The following is a 21,145-nucleotide window of genomic DNA, read 5'->3' as shown; positions in this document are numbered from 1 at the left end:
TCATAAAAACCAAGCAAAAGTAGTTAATATGATGTAAATTAAAATTTGCTTTAAAAAACCCACAAAAACAACAAAAACCCACTACAATGAAAGAGGAAAAAAAAAGCCAAACATGCAAGGTCAACACTAACTTGAATCACCAGTCACAAAAAACAGCCTAAAACTCAAACACAAGCAATGTGATTGTATCATTTCACATAGATCATCTGTAGGTGTATGTAAGCCCACTCCCAAAACACAGATACAGGCTTGATTACAGGTAGAACTGTTGGCTGCACCTATGGAATATTTAGTTAGATTTGGAATAGACTGACAGTATGTCAGGGTGAACTATCATTCCTGTCTTCTAATAAAACTCTTTAACCTTTCCAATCCAGTTGGATTAATGAACAATAAAGTGAAATTTTCAGAGGAAGATGCCTGACTGACACATTTTAATTTTCTTCACTATGACATGGTTTTGTCTAACCAAGTGTGATTTTCAGAGTAGATTATTATCTCCAGAGAGCCACAGTTTAATCTTTATATTCAATCTTAATTCAAAAAGTTTAACTTCCTAACCACTTTGCAGGACCTGATACACAATGAAGTGGTAAGAGAACATTTCACTGTATATCATATAGCCTATTACAAAATATTACCTTGACTGCTGTCAAATATATGAAGCAGTGCTCAACAGACACAGAACCTCGCAAACTCAAAGTTATGCAAACACTTTAACTTGGTTTTGCTCATAACTGAATATAAGGTAAATATCCACCAAACTAACACCAAAGTTGAAAACCAAAATACTGAACCTGCAACAATATACCTGTAACTACAGTTCTGCAAGAAAATTCAGATAATCCCAAAAAAATTGTCAAAGTAACTCTCTTTGTGCTCAGTATATTTTTAGTAAAACACCTCTACAAGTTTTCCTTACGTGCAGACTAAATGACAGAAGATAAATAAAGATAATAAAATACATTTGAAAAAAATAAGAAAATCCACACCCTGTTCTTTGTATGCAACACTTCTTTGGTTTTCCTCTCCAGAGAGAAAATGTTGTAGTTTAGTGTTTTCAGTGGAGAGAAAAAGTATCCTGGGAATAAACTCTTAACAGTCTTTCCTCAAATGTTTTTACAGATGGAGAACAAAAGCCTGTGCCATTGTCGCCAGTAGCAGCACTTACAAAAAAGATGCAGGCTAAATAGAAACTACGTTTTTAATGTTTGCCAGCAAACCTTGAAATGAAATGTATCAAGTTGAATTTTGGAGACAATACAAGACGGTTATGGATGCAAACATCTATAAGTGAGACTAGCATCTGACTCTTGGCACTTCAAGATTGATCAGCTTTAATGTAAAAACAAAAAAATCCTCACATAGAAAAGTAGCCCAGTTATTTTTTAAGGCCAGTTTTACCCAGGAGCACTAAAATGACCATTTAAAACTCGATTAGGCAAAAAGTAACTATAAATCTGAGCAACCAGTTATATTTCTACCCCTTTTAAATATGGGAAACTGAAGGTAACACTATTTGAAAGCACTCCTGGTCGTTACAAAAGCTAAGTAAAACTGTTCGATGAGCAGAAAGTCAGCTTGAGCCAGCTTTAGGGAACAGAACACTTGCATTTGCGACCCTGCTCTGAGGAAGCAATCCATGCAAACACCTTGATGAAGGTGTACAATGCACAGACCAAAGGAATCTGAGGCGCTCCCAAAGGACAGGAGCAAACGAGGGGGATCCAGCGCGGCTCAGGCAGTGACGCAGGGAATTCTCAGAGCTTGGCTTTGAAGTGCAGGAGCCTCCTCTTGTACCATCATTAAACCAACAACACCTTGCCAAGGTCAGCATTTTAAAGTTTTAGATGAAATAGATTCTTTAGAAGTTTTGTTCCGCTTTATTTTAATTATTCCTCTGTTTAATATTAGCCAACCCTTGTGTTTTATTTATAAATGGATGTAAGCTGCAATACTTCATTTTCTTCACTTAGACACAATCTCAAGCTTTTCCTTTGTGTTTTATCCCTCACCTTCCAAATTAAGTACAACAGTTGTAGGTAACAATGATGCTGGCAGCTCCTTATGGCAGCCTTGGATTGCACTGCTAAGGCTGAAAGCTACTCAAGAATTGGTAACTTTTTTCTTTTTTTAACAAATAATTCCGTTAAAAGTCACTTTTCAGTTTCAGAGTCTTTTATGGTTTGGAATATTTGTGCAAGTCTAAGCAGGTTGATGCCCATGGACTCTTCAGAGAGCTGAGCTGTGCACAGATGCCTGGCTGCAGAGATCAGGTGTCTGAGCTCAGAGGTCATTCACCAACACTCCAAAGCCCTGTCACTAACGGATATCCTGGATATCCCTGGAGCTGCTGGGAACTTTCTGCTGGAGACAACCCACATATCCCATACACAAGGTTCACAAAAGTTACAATCCTGCTGTTGTTTTATGTTGCATTCACAAACCCTGCTGCAGCTTCATTAAATATTGATAAAAACAAAACCTAAAAACTGTTTCTAAATGTAACTACAGAAAGTACAAAACAACAGAAAACACTGTAGAGACTACACAGTTTTCCTGATTCCTTTGTCTAATAAATAATAAATCCTATTGCCTCTTGTTTCATTTTACTCCTAACCAAATACAGAATTGATTTTCCATGGTGGAATTGTCCTTCATAGCTTCAGAAGCCTGGTAAACACCATCATTGTATGTGGTGTTTGACTTTTTAATGATTTTTTAAAAGAATTAATAAAACCTAGGCATTCAAAAAATTGAATAATACAGCTCCTTAATTTAGTTTTAGTCTTTGAATTTGGTAACAGTCCCAAATAAGTATTTGGGACTGTTTATAAATAACAAAGGGGAACTTATAAGTATATAACTTATAAGTAACTTATAACATGTATAACTTATAAGTAACTCATAAGTTTATAAGTAACAAAAGGGAATTTCTGTTAAGCATTCAGATGTCCCTGAATTCAGTGCATATGCCTTACGGTATTATTTCATTTTTTTAATTGTCATGTGTCCAGGTGTTTCATGCAAAAGCAGCAGGGGATATTGATTTCTGCTGGAATCTTTCCAACTAAGTTGGAATAAAAAATTTATAGGCAGTCTTGTTCTTATTTTTCTTGCCTTACTATATCAGCAAAGGTTTGCACATGATTTCCATACTCCAAAAACTAATATATCACTGCCAATCCTCAGTTACCACTGTGTAATCAAATGAACCAGAATCTCATTCACATTTCAAGATCTTTTATAAACATAGAGTTGGTTTCTAAAAACATTCAGTCTTTGGGACTGTTGAAAAAAAATCAGTAGGAAGTTCACAGATATTATTTTATTTTGTTTAGGTCTAAAACAGTCTAAAAAAGGGTTAGTGAAGTTGTATTCTTGCCTCATTAATGGATGTCATCATATTTATACCAGCACAGGATGGCTCATTATAGCTGATTTTGAGTGATCTTCAAGGCATGATATGGTTAACTAGAAATGCTATTTGCTCCTTCAAGGCTACCACGTTCAGTGTTTTCAGCGCTGATACTGTGTGTTTTCAGTGCCCTGACACTGCTAAATCTGTAACTGTCAGGGAAAAACGCAGGAAAAAGAAAGAATACAAGATTTAAAATATCCTGGGAAACAGCAGAATTCAGGGCAGCTGCTGCTGCACAGATTGCAGCAGCAGCCATCCCCATCCATCACATCTGTCCTGCAGCATTCCAGCTTCAGAAACAGATTTTACTGGTTGCACCTCAAACAAAGCAACTTTCCTATGCTAGCAGTAAATGATACACCCATTTTTTTCCAGGCAGACAACATTAGCTGCTGTAGGGAGAAAAATGACCCAGAAGAACAAGAGATGGAAAGGCCTTGTATAACTTTTGTGAACTAGCAGAGAGGCACCCCAACTCTGCAGCTACAGAGTCATTGACACAGGAAAGGCAAATACTGGGTGCATTTCCACCAAGGAATATTAAGACACAGCTCATTGTAACACCACAGCTCACACACTAAAAGACTTTTTTAAATGCTACATATTTTGACTACCACTGGGTATTACCAGCTTTACAGATTCAGTATCAACATGCAAACTGGCTTTTCCTTTATCTTTTTATCCATTTATAACTGATCGTGTCCCAGAGAACCATTACTTACCGAGGCACCAAAAAACCAAGATGCTTATTTTAAATCCCTGATCCCATTTCTAAACACACTGCAAAAAATAAGCCAGATACAGGCAACTGAATTGCCTCTGAAAATGTAACTCTAGTTATCAAAAAAAATACCTTCTTAAGAAACCCCAACATTTTTAACAATATATTCAACGTTTTAAACAATAAATTCCTCTATCACTACTGCATTCTACAAATGAGGCAGCATAAAAAGTCAATTAATAGCATATAGGGAGTTAAATTTTGTGTTTGGTCAAGTCAATGGCAAAATATTTACAATGATTTAGTATAAGCAGGGTTCCCTGAAGTTCCTATAGGGTCATCTAGTGCTTCTCTCCTGATATCTCAGAATTATCTGTGGTATCCCTAACTAGAAAAAGTCTTGCACAAAAAATGAAACTTACACGCTGAATATTTTAGATGTGATTTTGTTTATTCACTTACTGAACCTTAAAACCCACAGAACCTAAAATTTTTATTCCTGTGCTTCTAGAAGTATCCTGGTTTATGAAGGTTATTTCCTAGTTTAGTGACTCCCCTATTCCCTCTCCAGTTAGAAACACAAAAGGCAAAGATCACAGGTAGAGATAAAAGTGATTTACTGGAAACAGCAAGGAGAAAAGAAAGGGAATAGTAACAGCAACAATATTGATTGCAAAATGTTTAATGAGAAGACAATCTACATGAGAAATGTTCACCAAGCCCAGGACAATGACAAACAAGGAGGTCAAACCCTCCAGCCACCATTATTCCCCCCACTGGAAACAAACTCCTTCCTTCTCAGGTGTGAGAGAGTCCCTTTCCTGCCCCTGGAAAACAAGAGGTGGGCAGGGGAAGAAAATACCAAGTCCTAGGGAAGATATTCATTAATGCAAAAGGAAGGGAAACCATAAATATTTAGTGTTTATTTTGATTTAGCCTTAGCTGATGGCAGCTCTTTCTCAAGTTGTTGATATTTACAAAGAAAACATTCTACACACTGCCATTTTTAATGCAGAGATTTTGCTTTGTCAGTGCTACCTGAACACTTGCTGGCCTCAGTCATGGAGTAATTAAATTTTAAAATTCTAGTAAGAAATTATGACAATTAAAAACAAAAAAGAAAGAAAAAAGAAAACTTCATGTTTTTAAAATAATAACAGACTTCTTGTTCTGAACTTACTTGAACTCTTTTGCATATTTTTATATATTATTAAAACCAAAAGCTTAATTAAAAACAGGAAAAGTATTTTTTTGCATTTAGAGAGGCAGTTTTGTATAAACAAGCAATAGAGTTCTGGATGTTGATTATTCAAGAAGCTACCCCTTAGCCATTTTTGTGCCAGGGAAAATTGTATTTAATCCAGTAACACTTTCAAAACTATGATTGCAGCATGATACAAAACAAAGTCGTGCTACAGATATGGGACTCGTTGGAGATTTTCTATTATCCTCCAGATTCAAAGGAACAAATCTGTATAATTTAGCAACAAACTGAAAACTCAGCCAATGCATCAAAACAATGCCATTTTCAGGTGTTGGCTTCCCAGCCAGACTGGGGGGAGCTGGAATTGTTACAGAGACAGCCCTGGTGCCTTCCCTTGGCATTTCCTTGTGAGGATTACATAGAAAAGCTCATGTGGTATAAACTCAACCAGCACATCCTCACAGACTGCTTCTCTCCCATCTCACCAGAGCACAGCATCACCTGCACAACTGCAGAGACAACACAAAATGCTTCCAGAAGAGATTACAGACAGTCATCCCTCCAAAAATCACACATGCTCCCTCGTCAGCAACTCCTAAATTAATTCTTTAAGTGTGACCTTGCTGTTCATGTTTTCTAAATGTTTTTGCAGTTTGAAATCACTATACACAAGCACTAATACATAGCTTGAAAAACATATGGAAGCATTTTCAAGTCACTAGTGCATTATTAGCAAATATCGTGTGTTATTTACTTGATGCAAAAAGCTCTGAAATATAAAATAATCCCTTTACTTTCATGACTTAAAAAAAAAAAGTCAAACTAATCCAAGCATTAGTTCTAAAAAGAATGTATAAAAATATGCCCACCTAATGCTTTGTCATAACAAACTCAAAAGCAGAAAAGGAAATAATGCCAGTATCACTTTGAAATGTAGTATCAGATCACATCTGTCAGAATTTAAAACCTGAACCCTAAACACCACTGAAATTCATCTCTGTATGGGCAATTTGCACATCAGAGCCTGCACTCTCCTGTGCTGCTCCAACTGAAACCAGGGAAAGCTGAACAAATGGGAAATGACTCAGGAGAGAGCCCTGTGAGGCACAAAGGGCCAGAAGTTCCATGTCTAGGAGCCAAAGAAACAGGAGTGACTAAGATTCTAAAAAGTTTTAGTGTTCAAAGGGAAGAATTACTCTGAAATTGAGTTCTGACAGTTCTGATGGGCTCTCTGGGAGCAGAGCGCTTTTATCAATCAAATGCATTCTGTTGTCCTTCAGTAGGACTTATTAACTGATCTAAAAGATGCTAATAGAGGAAATCAGTGAAAAAGCAACATATTAGAGATTGTGCCAGAAGAGGCACAATCTGTTTCTCTATTCTTTGACCCCTGCAGTCCCACCCACCCCAGCATATTGACATCTCTGGAGACACCAAAAGCCCTTGAGACTGGATGGCAGCACTGCACCAAAAAGAGACACCCTCGTGAGGATGTGAGAATACCTCTAGGAAATATTCTCCAGTAGATGGAGAAATGGAAAAACTGTTAAATTTAGAGCATAAAAGCAAAATAGTCAATTAATTTTAAAAATAAGATATAGACTTCAAGAGGTGCGAGCAAAACGTAGGAGGGACACTCCAAACCAGAAAACTCTGTGTAGGTTAAAAGATGCCAGAAGAAAGCAGATGTAGCACACATCTGTGATATCTGCAATCACCAGCACTCTGAAATAATAAAAACACCAGAAACCACCTCACATAAAATCTAGTGAATCGAATCAAGAAGAAAATACAAAAAACTAAATGACCTAAAAAATTCAGTACTGCTACAACATGAGTATAATATGTGGCGTTACCATTATTGTTACATGTAGTAAAAGACCCAATTAACAGTCCTCTACATCTTTTTATTTCTTATATCACAGCTGTCTTCTTTCTCCCTCTGCCTGTGAAACCTTGTGTGAGGGTGGGAATTTAGATGCAAGGACCAGAGGAGAGTCAGGGAATGACAGAAACCTTAGATCTGGAAGGCAAATATTTCTGTTTAGAACAAGCAGGGACTTCAGCTTGCCCAGCTCTTGTAAAAGAATGAAATACTAGAATTGATAGAGGAAGTCTCAGCTGCTGGCCAATGTCCTTGCTGAGCAGCAACACTTCTCCAACTACAGATCGGGAGCAATCTGCATTTGCACATGTTCCCACATTATGGTATAGGACTGGAAACAAGAGTATTGTGTGATTTTATACAATTTCATGGCAAGTAGTAGCAAAGGGAAGAAGCAGAGGCCAATGGCCCCAGAGGGCAGGGACACTGGCCTGGTCAATGTTCTAAGGTTTATTGTTTTTCTGAATCATTTACCATTTCCTTAAAGCTGTACAGGAACTACCCAGCACTACCCAGTGAAAACACTACCCAGTGTTTTCAACATTTAATAAATCACTTCTTGTCACCACCAAGGCACTGCAGGCTTAGAGAGAGATACCGAATGGTATAAAAGAATTCTTCTAGTTATATGGGGAAATAATTAGTATTTTTACATTAAAATGTTAAGTATCAAGAAGATTTGAGTAGGTTGCTTGACTGGCAGTGATGCTCTTTCTCCAAGGAATTGAAATAGGTCAAACAATGCATTGACTAGAAACAAGGGAAATAAGAAAAGCTATTTTAACGCTAAGCTTCTGCATATTTCCAAGGCATGCAATCTAAAATTTATTCATTACTTCATTTATAATTCTGACATCCTTGTTGTGTGGACATACAAAGTCAGGCTATGAAGCATTAACATTACTCTCCACATCTCCTTTCACAAAGAAACCCATATATTCTAAATTATGCATTATTTTTTTAAATCTCTTTTCCTCGCTTTATTTCCTTTAATTCAGTCTTCCAGAACAGAAGGGGATGGGCAGGACAAGGTAAAGTGCCTTTGCAACAGTTCCCTCAATCTCCACTGCTCTTTGTGTATGGATTACCTCAGAGGATTTCTCTTTTTCTCAGGTAAGGAGAACAATTTCCCATCTGTTTTTGATGTGGCACTGTCAGAAGTTCACACACTGCAAATCCCTTTGTCTTTACTACCAGCACACAAAAACTGCTCAGCTTTATTGGCCAGCATTTTGCAATGCCAGTAATTAGGTAAATCACACATAGCTTTTTAATTTACACACACACTGCTTCAGCACAGCCAAGAGCCAGTCAACTGTGCTAAGGAAGAGCTGGGTAATGAGGCTCTTGGTGGGCTACCACAGCTTCAGAAATCAGACTGCAGTCAACAAAACTCAAGCTGGGCTCAGTTCGACCACAGATGTCAAAGGTACCTCTAATATCCCAACATCTGTACAAATATTCTGCAATATTTCACAGAATAATATAAACATGATTTTTTCTATTTCTTTAATCTTTGGCTCATATGCAAATCAATTTAGTTGCATCCCCCTCTGATCTTCAATTTAACACAAAATCATGAGTTCAACATCCGTGATACCAATCAAAGCCATTGCCTATTAAGTGAAACAGATTTTTCTGCTAAATTCCCTGCAACTGAGACTATTATGTTGGTACAAAAGTTGAAAAAATTGAAACCTCTTGGCTGGCTGCTTATTATTAAAGAATTCACAGCCTTGGTGCAACAAGCCAGTATACATATTCTTGTTAAGGGTAAAGCAAGCAGCAAAGGGTAGAGAAGACAGAGTTTGGGGCTGCAAGGGAAGAGACACTGATGAAGACAGAGCATAATGCACTCTAAAATTTCTCTTGGGAACAGCACCACTACAAGTAATTCTGGTGGGGCTCCTGTTTTTCACCTCAGTCTCCACAAGCCACAACACTGTAAAGTTGCATTTGGAAGCACATAAATGCTCCTACATCCAATGTGCTCCACAGTTCTAATTTTATAGCCTGTCACCATACTCACCCTGAGCCAAGTATCACAGGGTCTCACATGTGATCAACTAAGTGCTTGATTATCAAGTTTCAGGAGATGTAATTATTAGTTAAAATCAGCATTTCCCATTTCAGTGCATTTAATTCATTAATTTCAGTGTTAAATTCAAAGTTAATATGTATTTTCTTCTTGTGGTGGGGGTGGTTTAGAGTATGGCTGACTGGCAGGTAAGGGGAAACATGCACACAGCTCTTTTATATAATGCTACCAAGAAGATTATGAAGCATCAGAAACTTAATTAACACCAAAGCTAGCCACCAAAAGGAAGTATAACCTATTTGCCTTCCACATTTAATAATCTCTACAGCAGTTATATCCTTCTACAACCATCAAGAGAGTACATATAATTCAGTCTTTTAACAGTGACAGCAAACTAGCAAATGAGTAAATTATTGTCCCTCTTGTCTACATCTTTAAAGTTCTTCCAACTCCTTCTGAGACCTGAGCACCAGAAGCACACAAAGCACTCAAGCCTTAGCATCTGAATTTATTCAATGACTTATTAAAAAAAATAAAAAAAAAATCTAACACCCCACAATCTCCTCCTTTTCTAATAATTCCCTCTCTGCTGCACACACAGAGCCCACAGCATTGCATACACACATCAAGGCAAAACAGCCCTGCCTGCTGCTGAGTTCTGGTTACCATCAGCCACAGAAGTTCTCTCTCACTGCCAGGCACCTGTGGGCTGACATAGTGGCACCCTGAGGTGCATCTCACCAGCAATTCCAGCTGCCAGAGCTTTTTGGGGTTATGGGCATTTCTGGACATGGCAGAGTTCACCCTTAATCATTTTTGAGTGACTGAAGCATTACTGCAGGCAAGCAGAGTGCTGTGCAGTAAACATACTCTGCTTTTTTCAGTAGAATTCACTTGTTTTGGTGTGAATTGTGGTTTTCTGCTTTTACATAACTGGATCAACCTGTACCGTGCATCCTTCAACAAAATACTTGCAAAAGCTATGATTAAAAACATTCCAGTAATTACTTAACTCCACTGGAAATCATGAAGAAAAAATACGACCCTGAGAACTACGACTAACTAGAATTTTTAAGTTCTCAAAAACATTCAGGTTAATTTTCTATTCATTAATGACTAAACAGACTTTGTAGGTCTTATGCTCTGCCTTCCCACCTTTAAACTTCTTTTAGGAAAATGATCATATATTGTTTTAAATTAGAACTTACAAAAAACCAAACCAAAGCAAAGCAATGCAGAAAAACCTACTGAATCTCTAATTTGATGTACCTGAGAAAGCAGTGTAATGGTAGGACAAATAAATTCAACGGTCAGTGTTGCCCTCCAATGCTGCACAAACTCACAAAGCACGAGGTGCGCAGGGTGGGCTTCCAGCAGTTTAAATTCAGTGCTACACAAACCGCAGTGTTCCTTCACACTTCAAGTTACAACAAAAACAGCATGACAGAACAAAGCCACCACTGCTTGAATGTCAGAAAGGATAAAGGCAATGTTAAAATAGCATCAACAAATTTTCACTGTAGCAACATTTTATGATACTTGTGATTTTCCCCTATTTCGCATTAGGAAAGGAGAAGAATGAAACATCTGTAGCAGCTTTTCTTCTTGCTCTGAGAAGGTTTAAGATGCATTCTCACTCTCCAGTCCTCTCCATGCCACAAATAATTGATTTAGTTAATACAGACCAAGCACAATTGTAGCATTCATCCTGCAACAAAACTAGCCTTGAAATAGAAAACAGAAGTATTCCTTGGCTTTCCTACACTCCTGAATCAAATCAAATCCCTGTTAACCTATGTTATCTACATGAAATTTCACATACTGAAGTTGCATCCTTGTTTCATTACTCAGATTAAGCCAATATAAAATTGAAACTGAAATATCTCCTACCTTTACCCATGAGAAATTTGGGCAACATCACAAGCACTTAGTTCTCACTGTACCGGTGTGATGGTCGCAAAGCAGTCAGCTTTGCACTGCTAAACAAAACAGCTTGAGGTTCAACAAATCAGCAGTGTTGGCATCTGATATAGCTCAACTAAGGGGGAGGAGAGTCATTGTGAGATGTCACTGACAACTCCATTTCCACTTCTGTGCAAATTAAATGTAGGCTGGGGCACAGAAATGGAACATAATTAGACATAAAGTAGGACTGCAGGCTCTGGTTGACTGAAGATACCAGCACAGGAAAGAAAAAGCCAATTAAACCAGTAGTTTAACTCTCAAACTGCAGCATTAATAATCCTAATGGAACTACAGAACAACAACCACAGAAGTCCAGTTCTGGAAATGCAACTCTGAGCACCTCCAATGGCAGCCTAATTCCATTGTAAAATCTCTCCACTGGAAAATGCATCATATACACACTGCTCTAGTGCCACCACATTGGAGAAAAACATATATACAAGCAACAGATGTGATCACTGAAATATGAGAATACAATATGAGCAATTAACAATTGGGTGAGAAAAGATAACAGGAAAACTACATTATCCTCTTTTAATGGCTTCTAATTTTTAAAGCTGCTACATACAACAACTGAATAAATGTTCTAACTTAGACCACTTATACATCTTTCAACCTGCTAACCAGAAAAATAAGCACAGTATTTCACAACCATTATTGTGTTAGGCCATTTTTAATGATATTTTATAACTAGTAGGGGATTTATTGTCTACTCAGAAGCTGCCCACTAGGCAGCAAACTTATCACTACTGCAGCTGCCTCTGAATTTGTCATGTTACAAAGCTGACTCAGACAGCGATTTTGTGCCAGAAGATCTTTGGCAGCAGCAGCAAAAATCCTAGTAATATCCTCTGGAAAGCACAACTGCTACTCTTGGAAGGGTGGAAAAGACCAAGAAAAAAAATCAGCTGATAAATCAGATAAGCCAGTTTCAAAATGCTTCAGTAATCATTGTCAGAAGTTCACACGAGATGAGCCCTATCACTAATCAACTCTTCTAAGAGCATCCCATTTCAGATTTGTGGAAAAAAGTCCAGGCAGAAATACTCTTCACAGTATTTTGCTCTCTCCTCTTCCAAAGAATGGTTAACTTTAGACTTTGTTTCTCCAGTCATGTTGCCTTTTACATTATTCTCATGTAATGCTGCCCAGGTCACACCAACAGGTACATATATACTTAAATATGTGAGGCTTTAAATACTGGATAAAGTGGATTCAAACAGCAGTTCTTGACACAAATAGTTCACCTAGTTATCCAGGTTCAAATTAAGGGCTTAACTGGGGGAGCCAAGACACAACTCTCTGCTCACACTGAGATATATTTGCTTCTTAGCCATTCTAAGAAAACACAAAGATAATTTCCTCTAAAATCTACCCCACTGCTCTCCCAAGTACATCTTCCCAGATCAAAGATTGGTGCAAGTTATGACCAAGGGTACCATGAAAGGAAGTGGAATGAGAGCCTGAGTAAGAAAAAAATGGAGGAAGAATAAATCAGTCAGTCAGATGCTAAAGCATAATTTCCCCAAATATAAATGACATGGGCTAGCAGGTTGTAAAAGGTCAAAAAACACAAGGCAGGAGAAGGAAAGTGAAAAAGACAACTAACAAACAAAAATGCTGGAAATTCAGGATGTCAAGAAAGCACAATAAAAACCTGCTCACACAAACAGCTAACAGGTCCCTTCAGGAAAAACACTGAGAATTAAAAAAAAAAGAAAAAAAAATCACATAAAACTACATTTTACATAGCTGAGATGTAACTTGGATGAACTCAGGGCTGAAGAAGTATCACTCATTAAACAGTGGGGTAGTTTAAGTTTGTAAATAGCAGGTATGTAGTTAATAATCCAATATTTATTTACATATTTTAACCATTAATTTCACAAATCAGTTGAAACTTCTACTTGATCTGCTTTAAGCTGGGGTATAAGCATACCAGTGCTTCATCTCCAGTTAGACCAATATTAAATCAAGGTTACAAATATCACTTTCTATTAAGGGTAAAGTCCCCAACATCTAAGCCTGGTTTGGAAGTACTCATTCAGATTGAAATTGCAAGGTAGTTCATTTTGAATCTGGGAATTTTTTTTTTTCTTCTTTAGAAGAGTTATTTTTACATTACTTCAGCTTTCAATTTGTTTTTGCCAAGAGTAAATTTAGACTGACTGCTCTAAAAAGCAGTGGGAAATGTGTGATGGTTTGGACCTAATTAAAACCTGAGCAAAAGCATGGAAAACTTGGGGGCAGGGGAAAGCACACCATCAGAAGTGCTGTACCATGCAGAGAAAGCGCAAATCTTTGGCTTCAGTCATGCTTAGGCTGAATTAGCCATCTTTTGCATAGGGAAAAGTTTCATAAATGAAAAGGTTATTTAAACAGATCCCATGCCAGCCCCGTTGAATAGGCACTAGGACATACGAGAAAGACATACACCCACATCTAAGAGAAGGAGAGAGTCAGAATTTCTTTCCTTAAAGCTGATCTCATTTTTGCTGCAGCAGCCTCTGCGGGGCACTGGAGGTTGGAGTGAGCTAGAACAAGCTAGAACAATTTTCAGACTATCTAGTTTGCATAAGCAATAAGGTTGGCATCTGGTGGCTCTAAATATAAATATAACTCAAAAAAAAATCAGTCCTGAGATGGTAGAATTAATGCTTCACATCCCTTTTGGCAGCTTGTATCTCTCCTTTTGCCAGCTACTCTATTTTCTTGCTGTTCTCTCCAGTTGAGTATGCTTCATGGTTATTCAGAAGATTTATGTATTTTCTTATGCTACTGCCTTAGTAATGTCAAACATGCAAGATGATACTTTCTGCTAGCTAATTCTCTTCCCACTAGATGACAAGGACTTCAAAGACAGAACAAACATCTTGAGTCTTTATTACCCAACTTCCCACTTGCGCACACACTGCATGCAGAGTTTGTCTGAGGTGGCAACTTGATAGCAAAGCAAGACAGAGCACATCAGCTCTGCTCTTCTTGTCGATGCAGATGAGCTGCTGGAGCTCAGCATCAGACGAAGGTAGCAGCACACCCTGCCACACACTTAATCATAAGGCTTGCAGACTTATCTCTGAGCACCCACGAGATACAGACACTGCTGAAAATCTCAGCGTGTTTTTGTGGTATATCACAGTCCAAATCAGAAGGAAGTGGCTTGTGAGTACTGAGATCTGCACCACATCTGAACTGACTATTAGAAATGAAGAACTTCCAGAATCACCAAGAGCCAGTATGGAAGCAAATCAGGACTTTCAGACATCCACTGTGGCTGGATAAAGTCTCAGCTGGCATCAGCCAAGCCCACAGATCTGTTCCACACACCATGGCTACTCGATCAATATCTGAATAGTGCTAATATTGGAGATGTCCCAAGAAACAAATACATGGCCCAAATCCACATATTGTATCCATAATCATCCTAACACGGCCAATTAGTGCTGCAAATGATTGTTTCAGAGAATAAACAGATCCCTGATGCTGCATTTTTCCACACCAGCACAACTGCAGGTGCATCACGAGGCTGTGGGTCTGAGAAACCTCACCTGACACACTCAGGGACTGCAGTGCCCTTCCACGTGCAGCAGTGCAGTCTAACCACTGCTGGTGATTTTCCCAGGCTCTCACTTCATCACAGCATTATCAAACAGATGTGAGAATTCTGAGGAGAGTGAACAACCAGGCAAACAGCTGAGAGCTTGTACATTTATAAAAGTTTGGCTGAAATTCAGCCTTCCAACAGCTGCAGCCATGTTCATGACATTTTGGGAAAAAACTGAACTTCGCTCCTATAAAGATTTTGCTTTTGTGTGCAAGTTTTTGCTGCCCTATTTTAGGATTCAGGAAGGATTCAACACTTCACATCTCTCTCTCTCTCTAAGGGTAAAGTTAATTTTTAATGAATTGTAATTAAGAACTGAAGCCCCACCCTCTGTCCACCCCCACAGAGCTCCTAACTCCAGCAACCATCTCTTCTATTTCTTTCTCTCCCTCTTCAGCGCTGCAGGCAGAATGTACAGAGAGTGGGACCCTCCCATCTCTTCACAGAATTAGACAGATGAATATACTGGGAGCACACCAGGAAGCAATTCAGATTATGGCATTATTTCAACAGCTGTGTACTTTGAACATTCCTTGAAATGCCAGAAGAAATCTGAGGATCTCTAATTTTTCAGTTTTCGTATCTAGGACACATTTTACATGGGGAGAACTTTCAAGGGCTGAGGGTTTAGTGTTCTGAGCTATCCTAAAAATCAGAGTATAGCAAAAACCAGGACAAAATCTGCCCTAAAACCAAGAATAGTTAGAAGTCTCACTTTGTGGATGTTAATATTCTCCATATTGCTGTGAGCTATAGCTGGTATTATTTGTCTAGCATCAGAGCTATGCAGAGTGCTTCACAAAATGCAGGAAATGGAGATTTACTCCTAGGAAATTTGTCTCCCGAGTTTTAAGGAAAAACACACCATGGAAAGGGTCACAAACTACAGAACTACTAAGGTAACCTTCTTCTCTGATTGGTATTCAGGTTTCCTTACAGATGGCTTTCAATTAAGGCTTTATGGCTGAAGAATTAGATATGCAGTCATTGCAAACATCTAGGCTTTTAGTACAGTGTTCATAATTATGACATAGCAGTGATTTTGAGAAAAATAACACCAAAACAAACAACAACTTCCCCCACACCCCTTTATTTTTTCCTGCAGCTCCACAAAGGGTCTTTAAAACTTCTTTTCCCTCCTCAGCTTTTAATTCCACTATTTCCATACTGCTTTTATCCAGGCTTGTTGACAGACATGTACTTCCCAATCCCATTCTGAACTAGGTGCCTAATTTTGCAGACATACTTCATTCCTTTATGCTCATTACTGAGTCTCTTCCTTATATAATTATGGCATCCAGGAGTCTGTACATACACAAACACTGTTTAGTTTCACCAGGACAGAGACCAGAGCTAATAATATGCATGGCTTGTTGGCAGCAGCGAAAAAACATAGGCTGGTGAGCGCTCCTATCTGTGTCTGATTGTTTATGGAGCCAGGCAGGCGCCACCAGGAATAACTTTTGATGATTATGTGCAGGATTTGTGCCTGATAAAATGATGTCATTAATTTGATAATCTCATCATTCACCTGGCTTTAAATCAAAATGCAGTCCTGTACATGTATGTATGTATGCATTCATGTGGCTATGTAGATGCACTTTGGCTTGCTTGTTTATAAAAGTATCAGTTGTTTGGTGAAAGATCCATGGGGTGGATTGCTGGTAAACAACTTGGGCATCTCAGTTTTATCTGGGGAGAGGCTATAACATGAAAAAGACTAAGAAATTCTTCTGTGCTTCAGCAAGTATCTTAAAACTAACACAGAACAGCTCCCTCCCCCTGGAGTCTTGGGTACCCTGGTGACATTGGTATTGCAACAACTACCAGTTCACTTGGACAGAGGTTCTGGAAGAAACAGTAGAGCTACTTTGTTATTTTCAAACCCAGCAATAGCCATGGGATGTTAAAGGCTTCAGCACATTAGTTACTGATCTTAAATCTTTTTAATGATATCAAACATTTTAAGATCCACTGTTTGTCACAGAATATTCTCTGTGTTTATTTTCTATGATCTAAAGCATCATATGCAAGCAAAGCTCATAAAACACTGTTGATAGCAGTTAAGATTCTTGACTCATTCCAGTTTAAGCAGAAGATGCAAACCTCCCCTAGGTTAGCACTACAGAAAGTTTTATTCCACTAGATGCAAGTTTCATTAGATATTCAGTGGGGAAAAAGCATCTTGAATAAATCTCTCTATCAAAACAGCTCTTTGGCCGCATGGCTGATGCACTACAGGACTATGAAAGGAATGGAAAACAGAGAAAAAAATCCCTCTATTCAGCCCAAGTCCATTAAGAAAAGCATGAATATAAATACCATCATTTTTCTGCCTTCTCCATCTTCACTTTGCCCTGCTTCTATGGAAAGCCTTCAAAATGGTAAAGATGGAATATCATCTCCGAACACATCTTTTACAGAAGCTTCTGTCTCTCCAAACCTGAAACTAAACTTCTGGCACCCCAAAGGCATAGAAAACACCCACAAAGCAGGGGTGGGGGAGAAGAAAGTGCAGCCTATTTTTGAAGAGCAGCTTTCCAAAAGCACCTTCTTTGCTCAAACAGGATCACTTTTGAACAGGCACAGCACTGACAGTGGCTGCTGGCAACGCCCAGCACAAGTAATATGAAATCACAACAAAAGTAGTTGTGTGTGGGTTTTTTTCCCCTTTTTTCAGGAAAGTACACAGAGACAAACCTCATCCTGAAAAAAAAGTAATCTAAAACAAAATAAAGGTTAAAATTATTAACCTTTAACAGAAATAGAAGTAAGCCACAGAGAAACAGAGTGATCCACTGGGTGGGACACGCACCCTTTACAGCAGAGCCAGGAAATAAACCAAGTACACTTGAACCATTCTACATCCACAGTCTCAAATGTAATTTTCATTTTTACCAACGTTTTCACAAACGAGGACGTGCACCCAAAACACCAGACTTAAATGCAGCCAGCAGCTTATAAAGTGCAAATGTAATGAATCAGCTATTTCTCATTCCAAATCACAAAGTCACAGAATCCAGGTTGGAAGGGACCTTGGGAGGTTGCTAGTGCAGCATCCTTCTCAAAGCTGGGTCAAACACTGAATTTAGATCGAGTTGCTCAAGGCTTTGTGTTGAGAAGCCTAGAAAACCTCCAAGGACCTGTGTCTTCAATATGAAATTTAAATGAAATATGTCAAGAAGAAAATATCCTGAGGAGATATCCTATCACTCACCTTTTGAAGAAAGCAAGCATGAGAATTCTGATCATAAATAATGCTATTTCATATTACCTCTTTAAAATAGAGGTGTGCAGCAAGGGAGGGCAAGCAGAGGCCAAAAAGGCAACACAGAACTTCAAATTATAAAACCAACCTGTCTTCAGGTCTGATTTTTTTTTTAATTCAAATTTAATGTAATGACAAACTGTGTTTAAAATACAAAAACAACCACACATCCTCCAACAAAAAGGTTCAAACCAACAGGCTCTTGGACAGAGACAGATGCTCTGTGTAAGTGTGCACATGAGTACCTCTTGTCCTTTATCTCCCAAAGCCATTTTAGGATACTTGTACAAAATGAGGTTTTCCAACCACTCTCTTTGGAAGCATCTGGAAAAGCAACGTGCCAAAATCATAATGAGGGTGCAGAGTACTGTAAGGAAATTACTATGAAAAAATAGTTTATTTAACTCAAAATACTTTAAGCCTATCTATGCTCATTTAATATATTCATGATGATGTACTCTGTGATATTTTGTCAGGCAAAGTTTTTCTACAAGACCTGCATCCATATTCTTTCTTCCCTTCTATTAAAAAAAAAAAAAACAAAACTATTTTAAGAAACTTCTTTTCCAAGAAGAACAGTCTTGAAATAACTCACTCTAATGCTGGTGGACTGTAAATCTTAAAACAAATGACACATTTATTTCTGACAACACTCTCTAGCAATCATTGTCATTTATGTCTTTTAAAGAGCTCATGATGTTGCCTGTGTAAACATGATTTTTTCCCTCTGATTGGTTTCAATAAAGTAATTTTTCCAGGCAGAACATTTGAATTACCATACATTGAAAAGCAGAATGTCTTATACACATCTGGTTTGGATTTGTGAAGTGGGTTGCTGTTCATACATTTTCAGCTGTGTGGAATAAAATTGTGTTGATGAAGCAGTAAATATTTTTTTATTGAACAAAATGAAAGATGAATTCCGAGAACAGTCCACTGTTAATTACTACAGGTACTCTGCCAAATATTTACTTCAAAAATCATCAACAAACCAAGCTAACAGAGCAGAATAGACACTTGCACAGTGACCCATGGGGTTCAAGCACAGAGCCCAGCACATCAGACAGCTTTTTTGGTTACCATCTGCAACAGGCACATCATCCTGCTTTCCTTGGCTTCTGTCAGTCTAGCCTTTAGGCACCTGAGATGAAATCTATCCCTGACATCCTTTGGGCTTGCCCTGGAAGGTGTGCTGACTAGCACAGCCTCTGTTGAGGCCCCAGTTTACAGAGTCTCAAAATAACTCTGCCAAACCCCTGGGTAAGAAGCGCTCTGCAATTCTGTTAGAAGCGAAGCAAAGCAAAGCAACCAGTGCAGCCAGTAAACCCCACTAACCCAAAAACCTCAACCTCTAGCTCAAGAAAAAAATAACAAATTTAATCAGAAGATATGCAACAAGGTTATGTGATAATGAAAGAGATGGGTGGGGAAAAATAACCAAACCAAAAAAAACCCCTCAGATTCTTAAATTCTTTCCAGCAAGCCAAAAAAGGAACATTTTCTTGCTTTTTCTCTTAACCATGCCAGCTGGCATGCTATCTTCTCCAGACAATGCAGAAGCCCTGGTTTCCTTTTTTGTATCTCTCAGTTATCCATCTTCACATTGTGCATATCACAGAGATCAGAATTTCTCACAGAGACTGGCCTCACTGCTGAGCTTTCTAAGACTGCTGATCTCCAGTCTAGTCTTGATTTCAACTGCTGATTCATCAGCATGTGCCTACCTCAAGGGGTCTAGAAAGGACACTTGTTACACAGAGCAATTAACTTTGGTCAGCCTGGGAGAGCTTACAGTTCAATCTTTAATAAAGCATCACACCTACAGATAGGTTACCTGCATGGACAGGACTGCTGATTCCACATACCTAAACCTTGCACTGCTGAAGTGCAAGCAGGCAAATGTTTCTACATCCTCTGCTGGCATGGATTACAGAGGTTTTCAGCCTCTCCAAAACCCCAGCATGAGCCCCCCCTGAGTGTCCCCTCAAATTCAGGGCACAGTACTTGGAGAATTACCCACTGTCTGAAAAACATTCACTTGGAAAGCTGCTGAACTGCACAGAGGTTATTATTCAGGAACTTAGATCTGCACATGTTCATTTAAATGTTCTCATTTTAAAAATAAAATCACATGACATTCTATTCCAATGCATCTGTAGAGTCAGTGATTCATCTAATCAGTTTGCTCTTGTGAAGTCTCATTTACTGAGTCGCTCCAAGTACAAATAGCTCTTAAATTGTTTTACTGAATTATTTCATGGCAGTTACAGGAGGATGAGTTGAAAATTTTTTCTTCTGTTCAAAGGCAGAGCTCCTGAAAGTGTCATTTGTGTTAGGCCATGACCTAACTTTCATTGATCCACCACCAACATTGAAATCTTAACCCTGAAAGATCTCTGGATTTGGGGCACAGTGTGTTACTGTTGGCTTTCTGGGAAAGGGATGAAGAAAAATCTGTATCAGTGTTCCTAAAAATAGCAAGCTAGTTCCAGAGCTAGCATTCTGCCTTGCACAACCAATGTTCAGGGAAGGTTTTGAACAACAAAATATAATTAAGCTATATTAGTGTTCATATTTATTCATTTACTGCTTTGATGCTGTCACCTCCTCATCAGTTTGCTGCCTGTGGATTTAGGCATTCAAGGTTTGCAGGTCTGCAGCATCTCCACCCAAACCATTCACAGGTTTGAAGACTCAGGGGAAGACTGGAACAGACTAAACTGTTCCAGGGCTGGGTCCAGCCTACAGATGATGCCTCTGCCTGCTCCCATTGCAGTGAGCTCTAAACTAATTAGTACATGATCTGCTGGCACCTTCTACTCTCAGAAGCACGAAGCTCTCCTCAGCTAAGTGTGAAACTATTTACTCAGTTCTCAGGTTATTGCAGCCTGTGATGAGCTGCTGTGGTTAAAAGCAAGCTGTAAATGCAAGCTAGTTAAATTCATTCCTGTTCTCATCTGAAGTGGGAAGATGGCAGGACTGATTTCAATCAGCATTTTTAGATGCAGGCTGTTTACATGACATACCTACAATTTCTAA

The 21,145-nt window shown here is 38.5% G+C and overlaps 1 protein-coding gene across 1 annotated transcript in view; it reads right to left on the bottom strand.

Annotated features, from left to right (window-relative positions):
* The window catches only part of NRG3 (neuregulin 3), a 224,046-nt gene that overhangs the window by 200,390 nt on the left and 2,511 nt on the right, over positions 1-21,145 (bottom strand). The window lies entirely within an intron of this gene.

Source organism: Geospiza fortis, unplaced genomic scaffold (genome assembly GCF_000277835.1).
Source record: "Geospiza fortis unplaced genomic scaffold, GeoFor_1.0 scaffold130, whole genome shotgun sequence".
In the NCBI taxonomy this organism is placed as follows: Eukaryota; Metazoa; Chordata; class Aves; order Passeriformes; family Thraupidae; genus Geospiza; species Geospiza fortis.
Note: the sequence above shows the minus strand (reverse complement) of the source record. Positions and strands in the feature narration are given on the sequence as shown.